The sequence below is a fragment of the Acomys minous genome (genome assembly GCF_964271855.1).
Source record: "Acomys minous genome assembly, chromosome: 15".
Lineage (NCBI taxonomy): Eukaryota > Metazoa > Chordata > Mammalia > Rodentia > Muridae > Acomys > Acomys minous.
In genome coordinates this window covers 47,113,026-47,128,049 of record NC_140497.1, presented here as the reverse complement: position 1 = coordinate 47,128,049, position 15,024 = coordinate 47,113,026, and the positions used below count along the sequence as shown (strand labels likewise).

The 15,024-nt window shown below is 45.2% G+C and overlaps 2 protein-coding genes across 18 annotated transcripts in view; one reads left to right on the top strand and one right to left on the bottom strand.

Moving 5' to 3' along the window:
• The window catches only part of NEK1 (NIMA related kinase 1), a 123,350-nt gene extending 121,968 nt beyond the window's left edge, over positions 1 to 1,382 (bottom strand). For 8 of the 16 annotated variants that reach the window (XM_084758660.1, XM_084758671.1, XM_084758674.1 and 5 more), the window contains exon 1: positions 734 to 1,381. The gene's annotated coding sequence lies outside the window, so the exon portion shown is untranslated. Of the gene's footprint in view, positions 1 to 733 lie in introns of all 16 variants that reach the window. The other 8 variants (XM_084758669.1, XM_084758672.1, XM_084758665.1 and 5 more) reach the window with 3 other exon arrangements.
• Positions 1,383 to 12,456: 11,074 nt separating this feature from the next.
• The window catches only part of CLCN3 (chloride voltage-gated channel 3), a 79,303-nt gene continuing 76,735 nt past the window's right edge, over positions 12,457 to 15,024 (top strand). Inside the window, exons 1-2 of one of the 2 annotated variants that reach the window (XM_084760049.1) lie at positions 12,457 to 12,880; positions 12,920 to 13,002. The gene's annotated coding sequence lies outside the window, so the exon portion shown is untranslated. Of the gene's footprint in view, positions 13,003 to 15,024 lie in introns of both variants that reach the window. The other variant, XM_084760051.1, reaches the window with a different exon arrangement.

Sequence of the window (15,024 nt, the reverse complement as noted above, 5' to 3'; positions counted from 1 at the left end):
GGCAATAAAAATATTTCTGCTTCTCGGCTACCAAGAAGAGACTTGATACCCTATGAGCATATACAGCGAGGTCTCCCTCAGTCACAGTCATAGGGGAGGGGAGTAGGGGGAAAGCGGGAGGGAGGGAGGATTGGGAGGATACAAGGGATGGGATAACTGTTGAGATGCACTATGAATTAATTTTAAAAAACGAAAAAAATAAATAAAAAAACAGACTATAGTTGAGAAAACGTATTTCTGCTTCTCAGAGATCTTACAGGAGAGAATTAAAAAAAAATGGGCAGGGTATATAACTCAGATCACCTGCCTCGCAAAAACCCCCAGGACCCCTCCCCAGAGTTACACTGGATTATTAAAGTAGTAAAACTTCTAATACTTTACACATGGAAATTGTGTCAATCCATGGAAAGAAAAGTGATACGTTAGGTTTTAGGGTAATCAGTTAACTGCTGTTCCTTTTCTCCTCATTATAATATACTGGGACGATCAAAGGCATCTAATCGTTTAAATGACTGCTTATCATCTACTAAGATTGCGTTATCATTCGACGATACCAAAAATTGCTTTGAGCCACACACAGGTCCTCTGAGTTAACATTCTAATGAGGTGAAGGTGCTTCAAGTGGCAACACGTAAGGTTGAGTATCCACGCTACAGAAGATCTATACAGGTCTTCTCATCCCCAGTGAGTTCACCAATCTGCCTCGCACCGCTTTCCCCACGTGCAAACTCACCTCAAAGACAGGGGACTTGAGTCAAGAGTTAACAGTGGCGACCATAAGCACCGGTCTAGATGCGGCAGTGTCTTCCTACAGGACTTAAGGCAGAGGCACCGCGGTGCACTTTGAAAGTGACATGCTCTAAGAGAAAGCAAGTCAGTCCCCCTCCTTCCAGCAGCCGCACACAGCCCAGACTGCGACTCCTACACCTGGCACTGGTCTCTGGCTGACGCGTCAAGCTTGCCACCGTCGGGCCAGGCTCAGTGTTCGCGCGACCCGCCCTGGCTACACGGACGAAACAAACACAGCGGTTTCTGACCCCTTGGAAACGGCGGCGGCGGCGGCGGCACAGGGGGAGTGCCAGGGAACCGCCCCCAACTTCACCGGTTCCTGGTGGCTCGGCGAGGCGCGGACCGGCAGCGTGTGGGACTGCGAGGCTAGCTGATGCCCACGTCCTCCCGCCACGTCCCAGTGACCATGGATTCCCGGGTGCCGGCAACTGCACCGGCTCAAGGTAAGGACTCCGCACGTTGCCGCCTTGAAACCCTGAGGCTAATGCTGGAGAGAGAGAGAGAGAGAGAGGAACGGACCGCGCGTCACTGTCGCTGGCGTGTGACGTCAACACGCAGGAGCCGATTTGTAGCAGTGCTGCAGGGGAGGAGCCGGGAGGCGCGATGGGGCGGGCTAAGCGAACTGGGTGGGACGAGCAGGGCGGGGCGGGACTAGAGGGAATGTTAGGGGCGGGGCTTAGTGGAAGGGCGGGGTTACGGAATTGGGACAGAGAGTGGGACCAGCCAACCGCATGGGCGGGGAAGGCAAGGGAGAGGGCGGGGCTAGACTGTAGGTGTTCGCTAGAAAGCGTGGATGGGGGCGGGGCATCGGGAAGGGGCGGGTACCGAGAAAGGACAGGGCCATCGGAGAGGGCTAAGGCCTTGGGAGGGAGGTTGTTGGGAGACACAGAGACAGGAAGATAATTGACCAAGAGGAATCTAGCAGGGGATTTAAAAGGAGGGTGCTGACTGGGGGCGGGCCGGGATGAGAAAAAGAGAGAGAGAGGAGGCGGGAAGGGGAGGGGAGGGGAGAGAGGGGAGGGGAGGAGAGGGGAGAGGGAATGTGTAGTATGGAAGGAGGGTGTGAGAGAAGAATGTAAAACTGCGAAGAATATGGCTGAGTGAAGGACGGAAATTCACTCGGGCATCTGACTCAGACTAAAGAAAACATATTAATAGCTTTTCCAACACAGTACATAGACGAGGTTCTTTAATTTGAGCTCATTACTTAACTGAGGGTGCCATATGTTTACAAGTAGTTTCCCTTTAAATACAAAGGCTTAAAAAAATAGTTATTTGAGGAACTGGAGAAATGGTTCAGCTGTTAAGACTGAGGGCCTGAGGTCTGATCTCAGAACCCATGCTGGTTAGCTCACTACCACCTGTAGCTTGAGGAGGATCTTGAAGCCTCAGGTTTCTGCAGGAGCGCGACCACCTGTAGTTATTTATGCACACATATGTGTGTGATTAAAAATAAGAAATTTGTAAGTTACTTTGTGCAATCAAAGGAAGCACTGTTATGCTTACTTTTCAAAATACATGGCTATAATTCGGTTTTCTACACCTTTTCGTCTGTTGTATGTATAAATGTTATACTGAAGAGACTGGCTGTGTACAATAGACTAAAAACCTTTCAGTGCAGGAATTGAAACAGTTGAGAACAAATCTAGGGTCATCCTGCAGGCTCTACTCAGTAACCTGGCACCTCATAGGTTGCCTTCCTAGGACAACCTGGAACTGCCAGAAAGTCCGTATGTAAAGCAGGAAGAGGACAATATCTTTACCATAGTGTGCCCATTGCTCATGTGTTATATGTAGACATAGTACAGAGACTGCGCAGAGTTTGCCAGAGATCTGAGGGCAGATGATTTAGACAAACAAAACCAACCACCTCTTTCGTCTTTTCCAATCTGTTCTCCAACACGCGCGCACACACACACACACACACACACACACACACACACACACACACGACTTTTCTAGGTTCAGGAGCTTGTAATTATTTCTAACTTGGAAACGGACAGATATGGGGCTTCTTTGCCAGATGGTGATGCTGCAAGTCACCCAAGCTGGTACACTAAAAAAGCAAATGTTGAGATCCAGCTCTCTACTCTCCAACAGCTACAAATGACTTATTTTCCATGTGTTTTTCCCCCTTCTTCTTATAATCTCTAGCACCATCCAGCTCCAACTAGCAAGAAGTTTGCTGCGTAATGTACAACTCTAGTTCTAAGCACATAACACTGTCCAGCAGGTTGAGGGGGAACACTGCCAACTGCCACCCTAAGCAAAGTCTTTTCTTCCGTTTGCATGAGGAATGGCTAGTCAGATGTGTCTGAAGAGGATTCTTTGGGCAGTTGTCAAGCTGTTGCTGGGACTAGAAACTGCTAGTCTTCCCTAAAGCATGCTGTCAAAACTTTACTTCTGGAACCACGCAGCTAAAAATGAACATATGAAATTTACTATTACTGTTTATAACCATGAAACCTAGAATCAGTGTGTCCACAAAAAAATTGATTAGGTCACAACATATTTAAATAATGAAATACTCAAAAGCTATTACAAAAGGTAAGCAGGACCTATTTTTACTGACATGGTATGTTGATGTATTATGAGGAAATAAAGCAGATTACCTTGTGATTACCATTTCTGGTTTATATACCCTGGTACTATTTAATGTCCTATTTTTACAACACAATGTTATTTTTGTTGGCAGGGGCAGGGTTTCTCTATGTAGCATTGGCTGTCCTTGACTTGCTTTATAGATGGGGCTGGCCTCGAACTCACAGTGATTCACCTGCCTCTGCCTCCGGAGTGCTGGGATTAAAGGCGTGCGCTACCACTCGGCCAGTTCTTATCTTTTGTGTTATGATACACACCTGAACATCTCTCTGGGAAACATCAAATTCCTGTCAGTATAAGGATTCAATGGTCGGTAGGCTGGGGAGGTGCCTTAGCAGATAAAGTGCTTGCTGTAAGCATGAGGTCTGTATTAAGGATCCCTAGGACCCATGTAAAAAGGCTTGATGATTGACAGTCAAAGAAAGAATAAGCAGGCTACCAAGATGAGACTTGACAGCCTATGACCATATAGTGAGGGAGGAAGTCCCCCTCGGTCTTAGACCTAGGGGAGGGGAATAGGGTGAAAGTGGGAGGGAGGGGGGAATGGGAGGATACAAGTGATGGGATAACAATTGAGTTGTAATCTGAATAAATTAATTAAAAAAAAAAAGGCCTGATGGTTGCCTGTACAGCACATTCATAGGCAAGCTGGATAGGCAAACCATCCAGAATTGGTGGTCCATAATCACCGAGAGACCCTGCCTTGATAAAACACAGAGCAGTTGAGGAAGATACTCAATGGCAACTTCATGCATCTACATGTACACGTTAACATACACACTCCTTCCATGTGTGCCCGTATGCCACACACAAGTACACTTGCAAAAAAAAATGTCATGATATGCATATACTATAATCCACTTCTGTATAAAGCATTTATAGTTGTTTCTCATGGTATTCTTTTTTTCGCATGCCATTCTTTTTTTAAATATATTTTATTAATTTATTCATATTACATCTCAATTGTCATCCCCTCCCTTGTATCCTTCCATTCCTCCCTCCCTTCCATTTTCCTTTTACTCCCCTTCCCTTTGCCACTGAGGGGGACATCCTCCCCCTGTATATGCTCATAGGGTATCAAGTCTCTTCTTGGTAGACTGCTATCCTTCCTCTGATGGCCACCAGGCCTCCCCAGCCAGGGGACGTGGTCAAATATGGGGCACCAAAATTCATGTGAAAGTCAGACCCCACTCTTCACTCAATTGTGGAGAATGTCCTGTCCATTGTGTAGATCTGTGTAGGGGTTCAAAGTTTGGCATTCTTTTTTAAAATAACTTTTAAGAATTTTATGTATAGTGGTATTTTGACTGTATTCACGTCTATGTGAGGGTGTCAGATCCCCTGGAACAGAAGTTACAGACAGTTGTGAGCTGCCATGTGGGTTCTGGGACTAGAACCAGGGTCCCCTGGAAGAGCAATTAGTGCTCTTAACTGCTGAGCCATGTCTCCAGCCCCTCATGGTGGTACTCCTTTAAAGTACCATTTAATCAAAATAGAATGACATCACTTCCCTGTCCCTTTCCTCCCTCAAACCCCTCTCATGTCTCCCCTCAACTTGATAGCCTAATTATATTTGTTACATATGTATGTAGACGTGTGTGTATATGTGTATGCATAAATATATGTAAACAGAACCTATTGGGACCATTGTGTTTATATGGCTTCAAGGCTGACTGTTCTGCATTGAAAAACCAATAAAGGGGCTTATCACTGAGAGGAGGGGATTCTCCCAGCAGGCACTAGTTGCCTGTCAATTATTGTCCAGGGACGAAACACTGCTAAATCTTCTGCTTCCACTCTAGCACGGCTACTGATATTTCTATTGTTCTAGTCCTTTATATAGCCATTTCTAGGAGAGCCTTGTTTCACAGCCAACGTCCTCGTATTCTGGCTCTTCCAATCTTTCCCTCCCCTTTCTGAGATAGTTTGAATTATGGATGTAGATATATTCATTGAGGTTGGGCTCACCACAATCCAGTGATTTCTGTACTGTGCCCATTCGTGTTTTCTCTGTGATGGTCTCTATTTACTGTTAAAGAAGAAGAAGAAGAAGAAGAAGAAGAAGAAGAAGAAGAAGAAGAAGAAGAAGAAGCTTCTTCGATGAGGGGTGTTAGTATATTTTCATTTCTAAGGGATGCCAAAAAGTAAGTTCACTAAGTCAAATATTTGCATATCTTCCCACTTTAATTAAACACTGCCATACACTAGATATATATTGCTGTATAACAAATCATCTTTAAAAACTGGAGGCCTCGCAGGTATGGGAGCTGGAGGTCAAGGATGCTCCTACCATGCATTTCTTCCACTTCACTGCCCTTGGACTAAGATCACTCACTCAGCTTCCCATGATGCTTCAAGAAGCTTCCTCCGCATGCTAAGACCCTTGGTGCCAACCAGGTTCTCCTCATGGGCAGCTTGGATTGCTAACAGCACTGTGAGCTCCGCGATGCTATTTCCACAGAAGGCAGAAATTGCCAATCTTTATAAAGGCTAGGTCTAGAACAAGTCTAATGTCATTTTAGCCATGTTTTTAGATTAAAAAAGAAAAAGTGATACAGAGAGTCAACATTTATTAAGGGGGGAGGGGACTCAATGTCAATCATATTTGGAGTTACATTCAGTATCTTGGGTTATCTTTATACTAAAAGTGCCTAGAAGTGGACTCACAGTCCCTGCGCATTGCTGTGTCTCTCTTGATTTTGCATTGTTGCCTGTGATTGCCTTTCACATGTTGTGCTGCTAGAAGTCGGTTAGGGTGGCCAATTGGCTCAGCAAGGAAAACTGCTTTCTGTCAATCATGATGCTCTGGATTCAACCCCAAGGACCCACACAGTGGAAGAAGAGAACTGACTCCCATAGACTTTCCTCTGATAGCCACACAAGTGTCACATAATGTACACGTGTGGCACACTCACATGATAAATGAAACGTAAGAAAAATCAGTTTATATAAGCTATTTGTGAAATGAAGAAATTGGTCATTTTTGGAGGGAAACTAGGCATTCCTTTGTCACTAACTGGAGATATAATCTTTCATATATTAAATTACCATTTATATTTGCATTTATTTCTATATTTCTCTTCAGTGTCTTGTTTATTTGTTTGTTTTCAAGACAGGGTCTCTCTGTGTTGCCTTGGCTGTCCTGGACTCACTTTGTTGACCAGGTTGGCCTCAAACTCCCATCCATCCACCATCCTCTGCCTCCCAAGTGCTGGGATTAAAGGCGTGCGCCACCACGCCTGGCCTCTCTTCAGTCTTTATTGGTCTCTGTCTTGGTCCATTTTCTGTTAGTGTTATGGAACGACTATCTGACAATGGGTAACTTGTCAAGAAAAATTTACTCAGCTAGTGAGAACACAGAAATTGCATGGTAATATAAGGGTAAAATGAATGCCATATTCTATATATAATTTATATTCTGCAACTAATGCCATGGTCTTTGAATGTTCTGTGAGAACCTGTCTTCCAAGTGACTTTACTTCTTCCTCTGTTCCGGGAATGACCATGCACTGCCATGAACTAGACATGCCAGCAGTCTCCAGAAGCTCCACTAGAGTGATTAGATACAATTAACTCCCAGTGATCCTTTGAGATAAAACAACTTCCCTGGAGATTCAGCCTCCTGAACCCAACCTGTCTGAAGGTTGACATTCCTGTGACCTGCAACCGCCACTCCCCCCCCCCCTTATGGTTTTTTTCTTACTTTCCTGTGGCCCCAACCCCCAATTACAATTTTTCCCCTTATAAGCCATTGAGCTTGAAGCTCTGATCACTGTCTTATCCTGCTGCGTCAGGAAAGACTGTGATCCGAAGCTTGAGCCCGTAACATAGGACCTTGTGTGTTGCATCGGTATAGAGACCTGGTGGTCATTTTGGGGGTCTTGCAATCTGGGTGATCTCGCTACTACAGTAACATGGCAGAAGAGCAGAAATGCCACCTGGGTGCAGGGAGACAGAACAAGAGACTGGGCCTTGCTTTACAACTCATGGAAGTCACTCAGCCCTGTAAGAGCATAACACCCTTCGTGGGGGTGGAGCCTTCTTGAAACAAACACCTATTAAAGGCAATAGTACGGCCAGCATAGGTGAGCAGGTACAGTCAATCACTGTGCCTTCATGAGTTTGAGCCCCAGGACCTAAGGCAGATGCTAGGTCATTCTTCTGGAATCTCAGCACTCATACTGTGAGATGGCAGGCAGTACTGGTACAAAAGTCTGGAAGCTTTCTGGCCAGATATACTGGTGTACACAGTGTGCAGAAACAAAGAGACACCACCGCTTAACACCGTTACACAAGTCAATATCAGGGCGTTCTTTTTAGTTTTTAAATTTTGTTCGTTTTTATATTTTTTGAGGTAGGGTACCGCTAGTTGGCCTAGAATTTACTAAATCAACTACATGCAGGGCGGGCTGCCCTTAAACTTGTGGCAAGCCTCTTTCTCTGTTTCCCGTGTGTACACCACCGTGCACCACTGCAAGACTGAGCCCTTAGCTGCACAAAGTGTGAAAAAGAAATCATTTCGTGGCTGTTTTGAAAATGTGGTTGGATTATCATGCAAAGGTAGGATTTTGTAGAAAAAAATCATGCAATATGAAGTAATCAGGCATGCAAAACTGCTCAAGATAACGATTTATCCTTGAGGTAAAAAAAGACAATGAACAAGAAATGGTTTAGTTTTTAAAAGATATTATTTATACAGAATTCTGTACACCTGTGTGTCTGCAGGCCAGAAGAGGGCACCAGACCTCATTATAGATGGATATGAGCCACCATGTGGTTGCTGGCAATTGAACTCAGGACCTTTGGAAGAACAGACAGTGCTCTTAACTTCTGGGCCATCTCTCCAGCCTGAAGAGGTTCTTTTTTTTTTTTTTTTTTTTTTTAACTACTCCTGGTGTGATGAGGAAATTCTAAAGCAGACTCATGCTAAGATTCCCCTGATAGACACGGGTGGGTTTCTATTTTCTGTTTGGTTCTTGTAGTTGGTGTTATCTGTTCTTTCCTGGTGCTGGGGACAGAAAGCCAGGGTCTTATTTACACTCGGCAAATGATCTACCACTAAGCTACATGTAGCACCTTGTTTGTTTCTTCAGTTTTGTTTTTCAAGACAAGTCTTTGTTGGCTCTGGTTCCTTAACAATTAAGCTTTATTATGAATTTATTAAGCAAAGATTTCTTCCTTATACCCCGACTATCCTAAACAGGAGGGGAAAGAGATATAGGAGAATAAAAACGAAACCTTTTGGGAATCAGTTCTGCGGGCAAATGCCTTGGTGTAATTCTCCAGAAATCTCAGATCCTTTATTCGACAGAAGAAAGCAGCACCTGCTCCTGTCTTCTCCAACCCCTACCTCTGCAGTCAGGTGCAACCACTGGTTTCTCCTCCAGTTAACTCCTCCCATAGATGGTCCTTTTTGCAATACAATAGCCTGGCTGGAGTCCCTGGCTCTTGTCCTTAATCCTTGGCCCAAAATGGCTTCTCTAGGTCTTTTTTTTTTTTTTTTTTTTTTAAAGATTTTATTTAATTCTGACCTGGTCAAATATGGGACACCAGAGTTCATATGAAAGTCAGTCCCGACTCTCCACTCAACTGTGGAGAATGTCCTGTCCATTGGCTAGATCTGGGTAGGGGTTTGAAGTTTACTGCACATATTGTCCTTGGCTTGGTGCCATAGTTTGAGCAGGACCCCTGGGCCCAGATCCACCTGTCATAATGTTCTTCTTGTAGGTTTCTAGGACCCTCTGGATCCTTCTATTTCCCCATTCTCCCATGCTTCTCTCACTGCAGGCTACCAAGAAGAGACTTGATACCCTACGAGCATATACAGGGGGAGGAGGTCCCCCTCAGTGACAGTCATAGGGGAGGGGAGTAGGGGGAAAGCGGGAGAGAGAGAGGAATGGGAGGATACAATGGATGGGATAACAATTGAGATGTAATATGAATACATACATACATACACACACACACACACACACACACACACACATAGTTGCTTGGTTGAAAAGAGAAAGGTTCTTTTAAAAAGATTTTATTTAATTATTTATTATATATGAGTGCTTTGCCTGCATGTACACCTGTATGCCAGAAAAGGGGATTATAGATGGTTGTGAGCCACCATGTGGTTGCCAGGAACTGAACTCAGGACCTCTGGAAGAACAGATCGCTCTTTTAACTCCCGAGCTATCTCTCTAGCCCTCTCTCAAGTCTTATCACAGATGTTTATCTCAGTGGGGTATCAGTGGGCTCAAGCCATCCAAGGCTGCTTTCACCTTAGGCCCAGTCTAAGGCAAGGTCACAATCCTTCCACAGGTTTTCTCTGGGTAGCCCTGGCTGTCCTGAACTCACTGAGATCAGCTTGCCTCTGTCTCAGGAGTGCTGGGATTCAAGGTGTGCGCACTTGGTTTCTTATTCCAAGGAAAGTCCATAGCAGTGTTAAAGGAAGAATCTAGAGGAAACAGATGTGCTGGCCAGTACTCTTTTTGGCTTCTTTTGCCAGATTAAAAATACCAAAATCCAAACAACCCAGCACTTTCAAAGCAGGAAAACTACTGATATAGGGAAAGACTTAGCCCTTTCACAGGCCATAGGCACTATTTGTTTTTCTTCCTTTTGGCCCAGGTACCAGCAAGACTAATGAACAGGTTATGCTACATGCGGTAGAAAGAAACTTCCACTGTGAGCTCACTTTTTCCTTTTTTCTTTCCCAGAGGCCTGAAAAACTTAGTTGGCTGGTAAGGGGAGGGAAAATCCAGTCTGAATATCAAAAGGGTTTGGTTATTACTGCTTAAGCTCAGGTTTTCTTTTAAAAGATTTATTATTTAATACAGTATTCTGTCTGCATGTATGCCAGTAGACCAGAAGAAGGTACCAGATCTCATTATAGATGGTGATGAGCCACCATGTGGTTGCTGGGAATTGAACTCAGGACCTTTGGCAGAACAGCCAGTGCTCTTGACCTCTGAGCCATCTCTGCAGCTCAGTTCTAATAGTAAAACTTAACTTAAAGAGAAACTGACCTTTTGCAGATAACTTACTGCTGTCTCCGAATACTTCCCGCATATTAGTATGTATACTAAGACGTTAAGGTGTAAAGAGCACAATTAAGTATTCCACAGCAGGCAGAATATTCAGCTCCCCAAAGACATCCATGCCTGTCTAATCACTAGAATCAATAAATTAGACTAGAGGAGGATTCTCCCTATCATTTGAAGGCTTTGAAGACAGAGTAAATGAGCCAAGAAATGCAAGTGTTTTCCAGGAACTATGAAAAGCACCAAGGTCGAATCTTCCCTAGGGCTTCTAGAAGAAAATAACCAGCCAACCTTGATTTTAACCAGTGAGACCTGGGTTAGACTTTTATCCTGTAGAACTCTAACCCATCGCCACAGCAAGGAAGATTGGCAGGCTGGTTGATTTTTTTGTTTGTTTGTATAAGAAAAGTCTATAGAAATTTCTTATTGGGTATTACCTCTGTCCAAAGAAAATCATTCTTAAAAGGGTCAATAAGACCCCCAGTCAACGGGGACGCCTCCCACAGGGCAAGAAAGGAGATCTTGCCACAAGTATCCACGTACAGCACTTACACTACCCTGTGCCAGAGATGTCTTACACTCTCTTTCCATTCAAGTCTTCTGAAAAAGAGCTTAATGTCAGCAGACTTTTCTGACAAAAAAAGGTGTAATTTATAGGTTGACGCTATCCCACAGTTCCTTGTTTCAATATATTGTCTCCTGTGGTGCTTCTGAGCCTCACATATTTAAGCATGTGAGAGAGAGGCTTAAGTCCAATCTGGAAACAGTTAAAATAAGGTATGTGGGAAGAGTGAAGATGGATAGACCTATTCACGTGGTTGTGTGTATGCCAGAAGTCAAGTATTTCACCTGTGTAGAGCTGGAGATAGAACACAGTGCTTCCGGTATGCCAAGCAAGCACTCCATCACTGAGCCACAAGCCCTGACCGCCACACATTTTAAAATAAAGGTTCTCATAAATTAGTGTATAACGTACAACAGTACACAAAACCAAATGTACAAGTATAATTTTCCTATCTATGTAAAAGAGTAATCTTCCGTGAAAGAACTAAAACAGTACAGATTCTGTCATCTTTATAGAAAACAGATGATTGGCTATGACTACTGTCCAATAAAAATCTAGATACTCCCCACCCACCCACCCGCGCCCCCCCCCCCCAAAAAAATCAGGTTACATGTCTGCAGTGAGAGTCCAAGTCACACCTAGTGTTCATAGGCAGTAAATATATAAGGACATAGTATTTATTATGAGATATATAAGTATACATCAAACACTCAACCAAGACACGTCTTAATTCTGCCACCCAGTGGCGACACCCATACTGGTTCCACAGGTCCTGTTCAGTTACAAACCCTGCATCTACCTGTTCATCAGAAGACTCTTGGGCAGGCTCAGGCCTAGGCCAGGCATTTATGCACCTCCCTGCCTGAGTCACAATAGAGCTCCTTGAGCAAGGGGAACAGGTTTCCTGTATATTGTGACACACGACAGGGACCCACTATGTAAGACCGAGTGGAGCCCTCAGATTCGTACAAGAATTATTTTCTTTTGAAATGCGCGGTGTCTATATCTGGATTCATCAGAATTTCTCTCCCCTCTGGGATTTTTGTTAAGCGCATAACCTGCAACGGTGTGTAAGGTAGCACACTGTGTGCACCATCACAGGCCCTGCAGCATTTGGCTTTGGTGGGGGGGTCACACACAGCTTCAGCCCGCTTCGGGAAGGGCCGAGAGGAATCCGGGCTTCGTCACCCTGCCGGTGACCGCACGCTTCCGAAAGCGCCTGCAGGCCCTTCACGTGGACGCCCTCGGGGCATACGCGACAGACGTGAGCGACGTGAACGACTCGCTAAAGCAAGTCCTTCTCGGCGGCCCGGAGCGGCCCCCAGCGGACTTCGCGGTTCCCGGAGCCCGTCTCCCCGCGGCCACGCCCAGGTCACGCCCACCGTTCCCTTTCGACCAATAGGCGCCGATGTGCCTCGCGGCGCGGCCGTGGGAGGAAGTGCTGGGTCGGCCGGACGCCGAACGGCCGTTCACGTCAACGCGGTGACGTCACGCGCGGGCGACGCACCTGTCGGGCTTTTATTCCGCGGAGCTTCTCTTGCAGAGATCGGCGGGTCAGGGCCGGTCGGGTCGGGATCGGGCAGCAGTGTGTTCGGTGGCCGGTGCGCTCCGGGCGGGCCGGGCGTCTGGAGCATGGGGCTGGAGTGGGCGGAGGCCTGAGAGGCGCGTTCCGTCCTCCCGAGGCGGAGCGCGGATCCTGTTGCAGTCCCTTTCGGAGCGCAGTGAGGCTGGGGAAAATCAAGTCCGGGCTCGGGCAGGTTGAACTTGAGGGCCCGCTAGAGCCGGAGGATTGAACTTCACCCAGAAACCAAACCAGCCTCCGCCAGTCTCACCTGGCCCGCATTTACGTAACCTCCGCTCAGAGCCGGGGAGCGGTGAAGTCGGCCGGGGTGGCCACCCGGCAGCCGTGTCCGGGTGAAGCTCCCGGGGCGGCTGGCGCGCGATCTGAAGCAGATGCGGGGACCGCAGGCGGCGCAGCCACCAGCCGCCGAGCGTGCTATGCCTCTGCGCTGCGAGGTGAGTCGCCCGCTGGCAGGTTCACGCCTTGGCCGTGGACTGCGAGGCCAGGCTCTGGCATTGAGGTACCTACCGACTCGGTGGTCCAGCCAATTAAAACCTACCCCGTTTTCTCCCAGAGCCATCGAATAAGTAGAGCTAGAACTAGGTACCAGGATCAATCTTGAACTTGCAGAATCTGCCCGAATTTAACAATAACTTTTGCCTGCCTTTAGACGTGTGTGTATCAAATCATATTGGTGTAAATATTTGCATTTTGGTAGTACACTTGTTGGAACAGAAGTTACTTGAGAGAACTTTTCGTGCGGCGTGCTTTACTCAAAGCTAGAGCACAAGGGAGTTAATTGCACGGTAATCGTGAATATTCTAATTCTAGGCCGAGATTTCTATTTCTTTTGGAAACGGTGACTGTTTATGACAATCGGAGCAACGGTGACCATGCTTTTTAATAGCTCTGTGTGTGTATAAAATCCAAAGATTGAGTTCTTCAAACCTTTTTTGAGCCCTGTATTCAGTTCCTGCACCACCACTGCGGCTTATATATAATTTACAGTTTGTAGATGTACTTTTCACCCATGAAGAATTTAGATGATTGGTTTCTTTCGATCAGTTTTACATGACTTTGTAAATTACTAAAAAAAAAAAAAAAAAGCCAGTATTTCAGTTCGGGAGCATAGATAAGAAGTCCAGTGCTTATGTGTATGATGTTGATCAATTTGGAAAGGTGCTGCTTTTGTTGATGTGTTATTTTATATGGCTTTAAAATCCGGTGTATGACTTAGGGTATTTTATGAAGCTGAACAAATTTATATATGCTTATATGGTGTTGGCAGAATTTATCACAGATAATAACATTCAACCCCCGTCCCTTCCTCCCCTTTGTTATTAAACTTCAAAGCCTTTCTTTAAGTGGCAGCTCAAGTTATTTTAAGAGGTCAGTATGAATAACTTGTCTATACTTGGGAATAGTGCTGTCTTATGTTCCTCATGAAAGAACCAGCCTGGTTTTGAATATATAGTTCAGAAGAACAGATTTGTTAAGGATCTGGGTTTTATAGTAGAAAAAAATGGCAATTGTCCAGATCCTGTTGGCGATAGGCTTTCTGTTTCCTGTTGTGATATGTTGGCAATAGTTCTCAGACTTCTCAGGAAGCCAGATCTGATCTCTGGTGGGTCATATATCAAAGCCATATCCTGTGAGGTTTGACCACTGTCCATGGTTTGTAGAATTTCTAGCTTGCTTCTGGTCAGAATTGTCAGCAGACACCTCCAATATGTATGATGTAATACATGTAAATAGAGTATATTCTGTACTTTAGGATGTGTGTGTGTAAGTGGGGGAGGGGGAGGGAGAGATATGTCATTGTCACCCATCCCACAAAGTAAATTCTCTTTGTCCATTTAATAGGTGTGGAAACTTGAGAAAGAATTTAATTGTCATTCTTAAGGTTCCACAGCAGTAAGTGTCAGAGCTCTTGCTTTCAGTCCTCAGTAGCTACACTGCGAGCTCTACTAGTTGTCGCTCTCCAGGAAAGATGGCGTGAGAGGCATTGCACCGTAGGCCCGTTCATTTGTAATTTATAAAAGGAATGCCCAGTTGCAGAAACTCTTACGCATGTAGTTTTGAAAAAGAGAAGCATACAGTACTACAGCTTTAAAAAACTTTGATGTCTTTATGAGCACATTCGTATTTGTTTATAAGCATTGCCGCTACAGTTCCTTTTGATTCCGAAAGTGTTGCTTAGTTAAGTATAAAGTGCAGGAAGGCCCCCCTGCCGCCCAACACATCGCTGGAACTGAGATTTGCTGCATCTGGGAAGGAACCGAGTAAATCATTCAGTTCTCCCCATTTATTTATTTATTTAAATAGGAGTAGTTGAGTAAGTTGTCTTTTAAAGTCATGAAAACTGTTTTTAAAGTCTCAGCCTTCCATTGCAGCCTTTAAATTGGATTGTTTTATCTTTTTTCCCCTCTTATTAATGAGCTGTGTATTTGTGCCCTCCCCCCTGCCTTTTAAAATTT